Here is a 10,663-nt window from a genome sequence, read left to right on the forward strand (position 1 = left end):
CGGCACCTCAAGAGCTGGGTGTGGTGGCGCTTGTCTACAGTCATAGCTCTCAGGCAGTAGAAGAGGGAGGATCAGGCTGTCAAGGGCTTCCTTGGTTCCATAGGGGAGTTCTAGCCAGTCTGTGATACATGAGATCCCGCCTCTAACAAAACAACAGCAAGAAAGCAAAACAAACTACAACAACCCAAGAAGCAGCTATTGCCAGGAAAGGTCCTAAGGACTGACATGGGGTGGGGGGCGGGGAGCAGGAGCAGGAGATGGTCCCACGGCAGGTGGACAGCTTGAGTGAGACCCACAGATGTGACAGCGACAAGCAGGGCGGCCCCTTAGTCAAAGTGCATTTCTCCAGCAGATGGAAGGGAAACATGGACTTGGGCTCACGGCAGCCAAGGAAAGGGGGCAGGGGGCAGGAAGTGGCCCGTGTTCAAATTCTACTTCTGCTTCCCCCCCACAATCTCCTGCAGCTGTGGACAGAATTCCCAAGTCCCTGGCCTCAACTCACAGCAGGCCACACAGTCTTTACGCCATTTTTCCCAAGAAGAAATGTGGCTATAGGTGATGTGTCTGGTTCCAGGCCCTGCAGCCAGTGAGGTCTGCCTGTGTACAAAGCTAACAGCAGGAGGGTGAGACAGGAAACCCCATGACCAGATCCAAGAGTGGATGCTCCAGCCCCCACAGCCCCAGCTGGGTGGCTGTTCCCTCCTAAGCCCCAGAGCCTGTGGGAAAAGCCTTCGTAGAGTCCATAATGCCTTCATGAAAGCCACATATGTTCACCCTCTGGAAGCAATTAGTGTTTCTATTCTACAGCGAAGCGTTTGGTGCTCAGAGAGGTTAAGTGGATCGCCTGAGATCACACAGCAGCAAGTGATGGGTGGCCTGCCGAGGTCAGAGGGAGGAATGTGTGGTGTCCTTCTATCCATGAATTCAGAAGTATATCAGGCAAAATCAGGGGCTTGCACATGCATGAGCTGGAGGCCCAGCTGTGTTGGAAGGAGACAGTCCACATGTGTGTGCGCCCAGCTTAGGCAGCGGCAAACAGCACGCGGGAGCGGGACGGTGGCCCCATGGCCATGTGTGTCTCTGCTGGTAGCCAAATGTTCTGGTCCTGTGTGGATAAACAACAGTTTGTGCAAGCAAGTGGCGGGAGCGGGGACAAAAGAGAAAGAGGCGGGCGTACAGGCCAGCGGGGGCGTGTCAGGGCAGTGACGGCTAGGAGGAGCGGCAGAGGGACTGGAAGTACTGGCAGGTTGTTTTCTCAGCTGGGTGTGGCTGCCTGTGCCAAGCACCTGATGCCTGTAAACATAAAAACAGGAGTGGGGACACTCTGTCAGGAAGACGATGTTCTTCCTGGGGTGTCAGCCGCACACTTCATCAACAGCTGGAGCCAGGGTGCACACGTCATGCCTTCTAGGCCCAAGGATGTCTCAAAAGTCAGCTTCTTGGGAGAGAATGAAGCTGCAAGCCCAGCGAGGCTCCTGATTGTCACCGTGCCCCAGGTCTCACACGGGAATAGCCTGGAAGGACATCTGCACTCTGAGAGACTTCTGGGGTTCTAGCTCACCTCATTATTGACCAGCAACTCCTCCAAGTAGCTTCCCCTTCATGAGCTGGGCTCGGCCCCACCCCTAAGCTCCCACTCGGCTCCTAACCTCCTCCTGGAAGCCCTTCAGGTTGTCTAGGAGGACTTCAGAATGATCCCCTAGGGCTTCCAGTTAGACTCCATGCACAAACCTCAGCATACTGAGGTTGCCTAATGAACATGCATGCAGGCATGCACACACACATACATGCATGCAGGCACACACGTACATACACATACATGCATGCAGCCACACACACACACACACACACCTACAGATACACACATACACAAATGCATACACACACACAAATGCACACACATACACAGCCTGGTGGTTGTGGCATACACCATTAATCCCAGTACTTGAGAGGCAGAGACAGGCAGATCTCAGTGAGTTCAAGGCCAGCCTGGACAAAGAGAGATCCAGGACAGCCAGGGCTACACAGAGAAACATTGCCTCAAAAAAAAAAAAAAACAAACAACAACAACAAAAGGCCACACATACACCATTACAATAAATAATACCATTCTGGGTGCACAGAAGCCTGTGTTAGCATGTGATAAGGACCATGGGGCGCTACATAAATGTGGTGGTGTATCATCAAGAGTGATCAGGAATGGTTTGGAAAAGACATTAACACCCAGGAGCAAACAAGTGGCCCTGTCTCCCCAGTTAAGCCAGGGTCCTTTTGAAACCAGTGCCTTTGGTGGCCAAGAGGAGGTCTGTGGATGCGTGGCTGAAGTCTGGTACCGTCTGAGATTCCCGTTTGGTCACTGAGGGGTAGTGCAGCAGCATGGCTGGCTGCCCTGTGTGCTTGAGGCCCTGGGTTCCAACCTCAGCGACAGCACAAAGGAACAAAAACCAAAATAAGATCCTTGATTGGTACCTGGATGCTGAGTAAGGAAGCATCACCCATAGGCTTCCACGACAGAATCCCAAGCGTGTCCCCTGGAGGATGTGCCTCATTGTCCTTACCTAACAGAATGATGAAGAGCTGAGCATTCCCTCTCTGTGAGAGACTGTCAAGGGCCAGGCCTGTCCCCTCATGTACCTCGAGAGAGAACGAGAGAGCCACCATTGGCCTTGCTTCAACAGGCCCACCCTCTCTATCCCACACAGTGCTTGCCACTTCTGTGGAGTTGGTTGGTTGGTTGGTTGGTTAGTTGGTTAGGGTATTTTCGTTTGGTAGGGGGGAGGTAGAAGGGTGTTTATTTGTTTGAGGGATTTGGGGTCATTTTTGAGACAAAGTCTCTAGCATTCCAGGCCGGCCCCTGACTCGGCTGACCACTTTAAGCACCTAACCCCCCCTTCATCTACCAGTCAAGTGGTATACTCCAAACATCACCCCAATACCTAGCCTATTTGTGGAAGTTGGTTGTTTTTTAAGGTAGGATCTTGATTTATAGCTTAGACTGGGGTCAAACTCTAAATCCTCCTGCCTCAGTCTTCTTGCCAAGATCTGGGCCTACAGCATATGCTTTTTATTCTTGTAGTGTAGGGAGCTCTGCCTCACACACGCTAGGCACGTGCTCTAATTTTTGTGGCTACTTATTTATGTTTTTGTCTATTTTTTTTTTGAGATGGGGTGACGCTCTCACTCTGTAACTCAAGGTGGCCCTGAACTCATGGCAGTCCTCCTGCCTCTCCTCTTGAATGGTGAGATTACAGGCATGCACCATCACACCCTATTTTTTAAAAAAGTAAAGTATAAGGGGCTGGAGAGATGGCTCAGAGGGTAAGAGCATTGCCTGTTCTTCCGATGGTCCTGAGTTCAATTCCCAGCAACCACATGGTGGCTCACAACCATCTGTAATGAGGCCTGGTGCCCTCTTCTGGACTGCAGAAAGAATACTGTATACATGATAAACAAATAAATAAATATTTTTTTTAAAAAAGTAAAGTATAATGTTGTGTAACCAACAATGTAGACAATTTTGTATCTTTCCATAAACAAACACTCTGACTTTAAAATGAATACATTTTGGACCCAGAGAGACAATGACTGAGGTCAGCCTGTGTCCACCTTGTTGGCTCAGGCAGTCATGGGGGGTCCTGGAGAATATGTAAGGAGAGCAGGACACCACAGTCCCATGGGCAGAGCAGCCCTAAGTGATGTGCAGCCCCGAGGAGCTAGGTCCTGGACCTCCAGACTTGAACTGGGCACAGATGACTAAGGAGAGGAAAGGGCCAAAGAAGGACCATTCCAGCCCCAATCCCTCTTCCCCAGTCCCCTGCATATGAGGCTGTCTTTAGCCACTCCCTCCCATGGCCAGAGGCCCAGAGAAGCTTTCTTAGTCCCCTTAAGTTGGAGTCTTTACACGCTGTCTTTGCTTAATAGCTGCTTTGGGGGAAGTGTCAAGGGTGGCTCCCTTGATAGTAGGGTACACTAATTTTGGAGCTGAAGGGACCTCAGAGGTCATTTAGTCCATTCCCCTGCCTTCAGGCAGTACTGGAATGAGCCCAGTTGGGCAAGCCTTTATCTTGTTTTGAGGACTTCCGAAGGCAGGTCCTCCACACCCTTCCTTGGACACTCATTCTGGTGTCTAAACATTTCTTGCCAGGAAGTCCTTCCTCGTGTCTTATCCAAGCTCCCCATGGGATGAACTTTTTCTACCCTTGTAGGTCTGGTTGGAAGCTGTTTCCCCCCTTCTCTCTATCTGGGTCAGGAGCCACTAGCGACTTGGTCAAAGTTCTCACTATGCACAAGTCGCAATCGCCCTTCAGCCTCAGTGTCCTCCTCGGTAAAATGAGGCCAGCGATGCTCAGAAGATAAGAAGCAGGATCCTGTGTATAGAAAGGTTCAACGTGTGCAACTGGGGAAAGGCTGCCATTTTCTACCAGTTTGGAATGCCGGGGATGGAACCCAGGGCTCGGCACATGCCAGGCAAGACCTCTGCCACCAAGCAACACTCCAGCCCCCGCCCCAGACCACGCTATCATTATTTTTTAAAGATTCATTTAATTGTATGTGTGGGCGTGAGTCTGAATGTATGTATGTGCCCCATATGTATGTAGGAGCCCACGGAAGTCAGAGAGGAATCTAGTCACCTGGAACTGGGATTACAGATGGTTGGGGGCCTCCATGTGGGTGCTGAGAACCAAACTCAGGTCCTACAAAAGCAGTCAGTGCTCTTAACCACTGAGTTATCTCTCCAGTTCTCCTATTATTATTAATAATAAATGCTTTATTAATTGTTACTAATAAACGTTTACCAGATTTCCTGGCTGTGCCGTTGTATATGACCATTTCCAATGTAAACGTACATGGAATAATTTTATTTTATTGATTTTTGTTCTTTTCAAGACAGGGTTTCTCTGTGTAGCCAGGGCTGTCCTGGAACTAGCTCTGTAGACCAGGCTGGCCTCAAACTCATAGAGATCTGCCTGCTTCTGCCTCTGGAGTATTGGGATTAAAGGCGTGCGCCACCATGCCCAGCTGAAATAATTTTAAACAATACAAGAACAGGGCTGGTGATATGGCTTAGGGAGATGAGAATGGATACCACCAAGCCTGATGGCCTACATGGTGGAAGAAAAAAAGAACAACTTCCAAAGGTTGTTCTCTGACCTCCCCATGCATGCTGTGGGTGTGTGTGTGTGTGTGTGTGTGTGTGTGTGTGTGTGACTGTCATGTATGTCTGTGTACCATGTGTCCCCCAGAGTTTCGAGTTCTACCTAAACAGTAAACATTCATGGCCTAGGAGTCTTGAAGCCTCCTCTCCCACGCTAGAGGCGAGTGGAGAACTCCAGCTCTGCCTTGAATCCACCTGGGGCTGTCACTCAGGAGCAGCCTGCCAGCCAATGACAGAAACTCACAACCTCTCAAGCAGATCACCTCTACAACTCTCAGTTTGGGAGTAGACAAAGAAGCCCTACAGAGAGAAAGAAAGGTCCCTGAGTACCTCATGTGCTAGGGCCCTAGATGGGAGGCGAGGACACAATGGGAGTGGCAGAAGCCATGCCCTCCAGGGACACCTACAGGCACACAGTCTTCCTGTCACAGCCGGCTATCCCTGCTTTGAGCTGATCCGAGACCCAGAGAGGACTCGAGGAAAATGGCTACATCTGCCTAGGAGTCCGTAGCCCCCCAGGACCAACCAGGGCCTTCCACTGAAACAGCAGAAGAGAATGAACTCCTAGGGCCCTGACCAACAGAGCCAGGGTTCTCTACCTCACTGACACCCAGCATCCTCAGGCAGGACAGGTACGGAGCTTTGCTTGACAAGAAGCTACATCAGGGAATCCACAGGCATCCACAACCCTGCCAGGGCCAAACGCCAGGCCCCAGGGCCCAAGGGTGAGCCACTTCACCAGTCACCCTTCCTCCTCTGTGAGCTAAGGACAACGAACCTGGTCACCTTCCTTTGTCCTGGGAAGAGGGTCAGGTTAATGAATGCCCAGGACCGGACATGACTCTATGGAAGGCCAGTGCAAGATGCCTTAAGGCAATGGCCTTGCTGACCCCTGGTTCTCTCTTCCTGGTCCAGGGCCGAGAGCAGCATAAGACCCACAATTCAGCCTTGGGACTCATCTTGTCCCCACCCTTCCCTGGGTGAGTCTTGGCTGGCACGTCCTGATCTGCCTGGTAAGCAACTGCTTCAGTGAGATGACCGCTTGTGTTAGCCTGTGTGGCTGTCTCTTTGCGTCCTCTCTAATGCTCCACACCAGGCTTATTGGGGCATTTTAAATGTCTTTTTATTTTATTTATTTTTAGGGATGTGTTTTGCCTGTGTATATTAATGTGCACTGCATGCAAGCCTGGTACCCAGAGATCAAAAGAGAGAGTTGGAACTAAGGTTTCAGGTGATGGAATCACCCACTTGGGTGCTGGAAACCAAACCAGAGTCCCCAAAAAGAACAAGCATTCTTTCTCCCCCACCCCCACCCCCATCGCCTTTGACGATGTCTCTCTACGTAGTCCTAGCTGTCCTGGAGCTCACTACGTAAACCAAGCTGGCCTTGAACTCACAAACATCCACCTACTTCTGCCTCCAGGGTGCTGGAATCAAAAGTGTGAACCACCATTCCCACCAAGAACTGTCAAGCAGCCCCAGCCCTGGACCATTCGCTAAATTTAAAAAAATAAATAAATAAAATTAACGTTTTCATTAATTGCAGGGAATAGGCTGTCAAGCATACTTATGGAGGTCAGAGGACAACTTGTGGGAGTCTGTTCTTCCCAAAATGGAACTCAGTTTGTCAGGTTTGACAGCAAGCATCTTTATCTATCTTGTTTTCAGAAGATTCTGCTGAGGATACTTGAACCACCGAGCTCCAAAGTCATCAGGGCAAAGAACCCTACTCAAGCAGGTCCTGGGTGCCAGGAGTACATCTTCCTCGGTTGTTCCCGGAGGAAGGCTTGGAAAAACTGAGTACCTCCTCCAGGCAGCCTGCTCTGGTTAGTTTTAGGCACGAAAGCTCATCCGCAGTTTGGCAATTCTCAAAGGCTTGCGTTTTAGTAATCCCCCAACTTCCGTCTCCCAGTCCAGCCTACCGCAGAGCATGTGACCACTGTGTGGCGGGTCCTGGGAAGAGCAAGCAGGATCAGTGCCCAGCGAGGGAAACCAGAGTCAGCTCTCTGTTGCTGTAGCAACCACATCTCCCTGAGAGCTTTTCCATTGGTCACTAAAGTTGACACGCCCGTCTCTGCCATCAGAAGGAACCAATCAAAAACAGAATACGTGAGACCTTAGCTGGGTGTTTGTCTGAGCCGGCAAGCTAACGCACTGTGGTCCTGGAGCTCGGGGGCGGCATCTCACAGGACGTGCCCCACGCTGAGCGGGGTGCAGGGAGTGGGTAGGAGTCTGGATTTCTTCCCAGCAACTCAAATGGATGAATGAGGCTGCGTAGCTCCCAAATTGGAGAGCCGCGAGTCAGGCGAGTGTAAAGGAAGGTGGTGAGGGTCTCACTAACCTTATACCCTCGCCACTGCGTGACTTTATACAGCCTCCTTTTCTCTCTGTGTCTCCCAGGGGCGAAGGAGGAGTCAATACCTGTTACCTCGTGTTAATCCCTGGAATGAACATCAACACGACCCGGTAGTGGACTGGCGCTAGCTACATTCATCCACACCATACAAGAAGACTCTGAGTCTCAAGATGAGCCCTGTGCCCAGGCCGCAGTTGGTGGGTATCTGGGAAAAGTAAGCAATGCCCTTCCCAGTCCTACCCCACCCTGACCTCAGGCGGCCTGCCCGGAAGAATGGTTCGTGCCAAGACTGGTGGTTTCCTTTAGTCAAACTGCGTCAGACTCTCTCTGGGGGGTTAACCGACAGGAACTAGTGGTCCAGTCATGGCTATGTGAAAGATCGAAATGGGGACGCCAGCCTCTGGGCAGAGTTCCTTTGTCAGACAGATTGAAAAGATAAAGTCGGCCTTGCGAAGAAGGCAGAGTGTAACTTCCCTATGCCCTTGAGCTCACACGCAAGCTCCGGGAAGAGGTTGAGCCATTCACCTCTGCTTGGGGTGAGCCCTAGACTTGACATTGGAGAAGACTCCACTTTCCTTAGCTGTAAAATGAGTCTGATTATTTGTGGGGCATGTGTAGTTTATGGCTGTAATCCCAGCATTTGGGAGGCAGAGGAAGGGGGATTGCCACAAGTTCAAGACCAGCGTGATCTACATAGCAAGTTCCAGGACAGTTAGGGACACAGAGAAGCATCACAATTTAAAGGGGAAAAGGTGAGGAGGGTGAAAATTAATCCTAAGGGTCAGGGGTATAGCTTGTTGGTGGAGTGCTCACCTAGCCCATCCAAGATCCTGGATCCCATCCTCAGCACTGTAATTAAAGAAATAAGTTGATTAATTAAATGATCTGGGGATTTAATTAGTTCAACTAGTAGAGTGTGAATTTGAATACAGTGCCCAGATTCAAACCGTAGCACTACATGAAACCAGTTGTGATAATGCATGCCTGTCACCCCAGCATAGGCGCTCAAGGACATCCTCAGCTACATAGAGTTTGCAGTCAGTCAGGGCTACATAAGACCATCTTACCAGGTGGCGGTGATGCATGCCTTTAATGAGTTTGAGGCCAGCCTGGGGTATATAGCCGGTTCCAGGACAGCCAGGACTACACAGAGAAACCCTGTCTTGAAAAAAACAAAAACAAACAACAGATCCTGTCTCAGTCATCTCCATCATCCATATTATCATCATCATTACTATCATCACAAAACACACGCGCACGCACACACGCAGAGAGGCCTCTCTCTCTCTCTCTCTCTCTCTCTCTCTCTCTGTGGGGGGTTGGTTTTTCAAGACAGGGCTTCTCTGTGTAGTCTTGGCTGTCCTGGAACTTGCTTTGAAGACCAGGTTGGCTTTGAACACACAGAGATCTACCTGCCTCTGCCTCCGCAGAGGATTAAAGGATTAATTGCTGGGATTAAAGGTGTGCGCCACCGCTACCCAACTGCACACAGTCTTCTTGGTGTGGCCTATAACGTTCAAGGTCAAGTAGGATGCTCAGCTGGACCCCACCAAAGTCAAGAAGTTCTTTGGGCCTCACTTCCTGGGGTCAGTTCTCCTTACTAAATAGGGAGGTCCCAGCATGTGTCATCCTGGAAGGTTTAGTGCTGGATGCCGGTCAACCTTTTTGACAGTGCTAAACAGCCCTTCCTTTCTCCAGGAAAGACAAAAAAAAAAAAAAAAAAAATGTCCCACGGACACACCCATTTTGCAGACTAGGAGGCTGCTGTTCAGAGAAGTTAAGACAGTTCACAGGGGGGCTGGATTGCAAGGCAATACAAATGTCAAAAAGACTCACTCAATTGGCTCGGCACAGAAGGAAACAGTGGAACTTTCTCAGCTGGGACAAACAGAAAAATTCAGCGAGGCTTGCTCTTCACTCCTAAACAGACTCATTTGTCAAGCCAGAGCCTGGGTGGTGTGCTGGCCGGCTGGCTCCGTACCTTAATGGAAGCTGGCCTGACCCCAAGTCCCCGGAGGCAAAGCTCGTCCTTCCTAACTACAGTCCCCAGCTCTTCTCTCTGTTCCCACCACAGTCCTCACCTCTGCGGCAGCTCCTCTTGTTGCCTGGAGGCACCAAAGCCTTCAGGAACTGAGCCTAGCCCTTGCCTACAGGCCTGGGGAGACCCTCCCACGGTTAGCAGTTAGAGCTATCCTGGGAACCAGCTGCTTCCTAGCTGCCAAGCAGAAGGGTGAATATTCAGTGTCTCAAACTGCTCTCCTTTTTCTCTCTGTCTCTCTACAGCGAGCAGGATTTCTACAGCAACCAGCTACTGGGATTTTCCAGGCCCCTTATGAATCCTGTATATACCCTTGTATGCCTGTAGTTCTGAAAATTCTGTCATTAGGCAGGCAAGATTCAATAGGCTCTAAGATAATATAGCAGATCTATTTCTACTATATAGTCCAGGCTGGCCTCTAAACAAACTATGGACACATCCATATTGCAGCCTAGGAGGCTGCAATTCAAAGAAGTTAAGACAGTTCAGTTCAGAGGGCTGGATTGCAAGGCAAGATGTGATGTAACTAAGGCTGGTCTTGAACCTAAAGTGAGCCCTGCCTTAGTCCCTACATGCCTAGCTAGAACAGTGAATGTTATTCTTTGACACTTTAGTATCAAACACATTCCAGAATCCTTGATAGCAAGCTTTTGTTATCCTAAGCACCATTTATTTTGGTTTGGTTTGGTTTGATTTTTTTTTTCTTTTCTTTTTTGAGACCAGGTTTCTTTGTATAACAACCCTGGCTGTCTTGGAACTTGCTTTGCAGACCAGGCTGGCCTTGAACTCACAGAGATTCACCTGCCTCTGCCTCCCAAGAGCTAGAATTAAACCATTTCTTGTTTAGCTATGTGTCCTGAATTTATTCAAGACCCCCATGAGTGTGTAGGTGTGCATGTGCATGTATGTGTGTGTGCATGTGTGTGTGCACGTGCATGCATATGTGTGCGAGAGGTGTGTGTGCGTGTGTGCATGTGTGTTGTGTGCGTGTGTGTGTGTGTGTACTCACTAGCCCTCAAAAGCTCCTCATGTATAGTTTCATTTAATTCTCACAACTCCTCAGGCAGATGCTTTCATTTTCCTTGTCTTATAGAGCAGGAAACTGAGGCAAAGG

General features: G+C 49.9%; 1 long non-coding RNA gene across 1 annotated transcript; it reads left to right on the forward strand.

Moving 5' to 3' along the window:
- Positions 1 to 6,743: 6,743 nt before the first annotated feature.
- On the forward strand, positions 6,744 to 10,395 carry LOC146890813 (uncharacterized). Its single transcript, XR_014998329.2, has 2 exons — positions 6,744 to 7,460; positions 7,556 to 10,395. It is a non-coding gene; the product is annotated as an uncharacterized LOC146890813 (long non-coding RNA).
- The last annotated feature ends 268 nt before the right edge of the window (positions 10,396 to 10,663 follow it).

This window comes from Myodes glareolus, chromosome 18 (assembly GCF_982192425.1).
Source record: "Myodes glareolus chromosome 18, mMyoGla1.1, whole genome shotgun sequence".
NCBI classification, from domain to species: Eukaryota; Metazoa; Chordata; class Mammalia; order Rodentia; family Cricetidae; genus Myodes; species Myodes glareolus.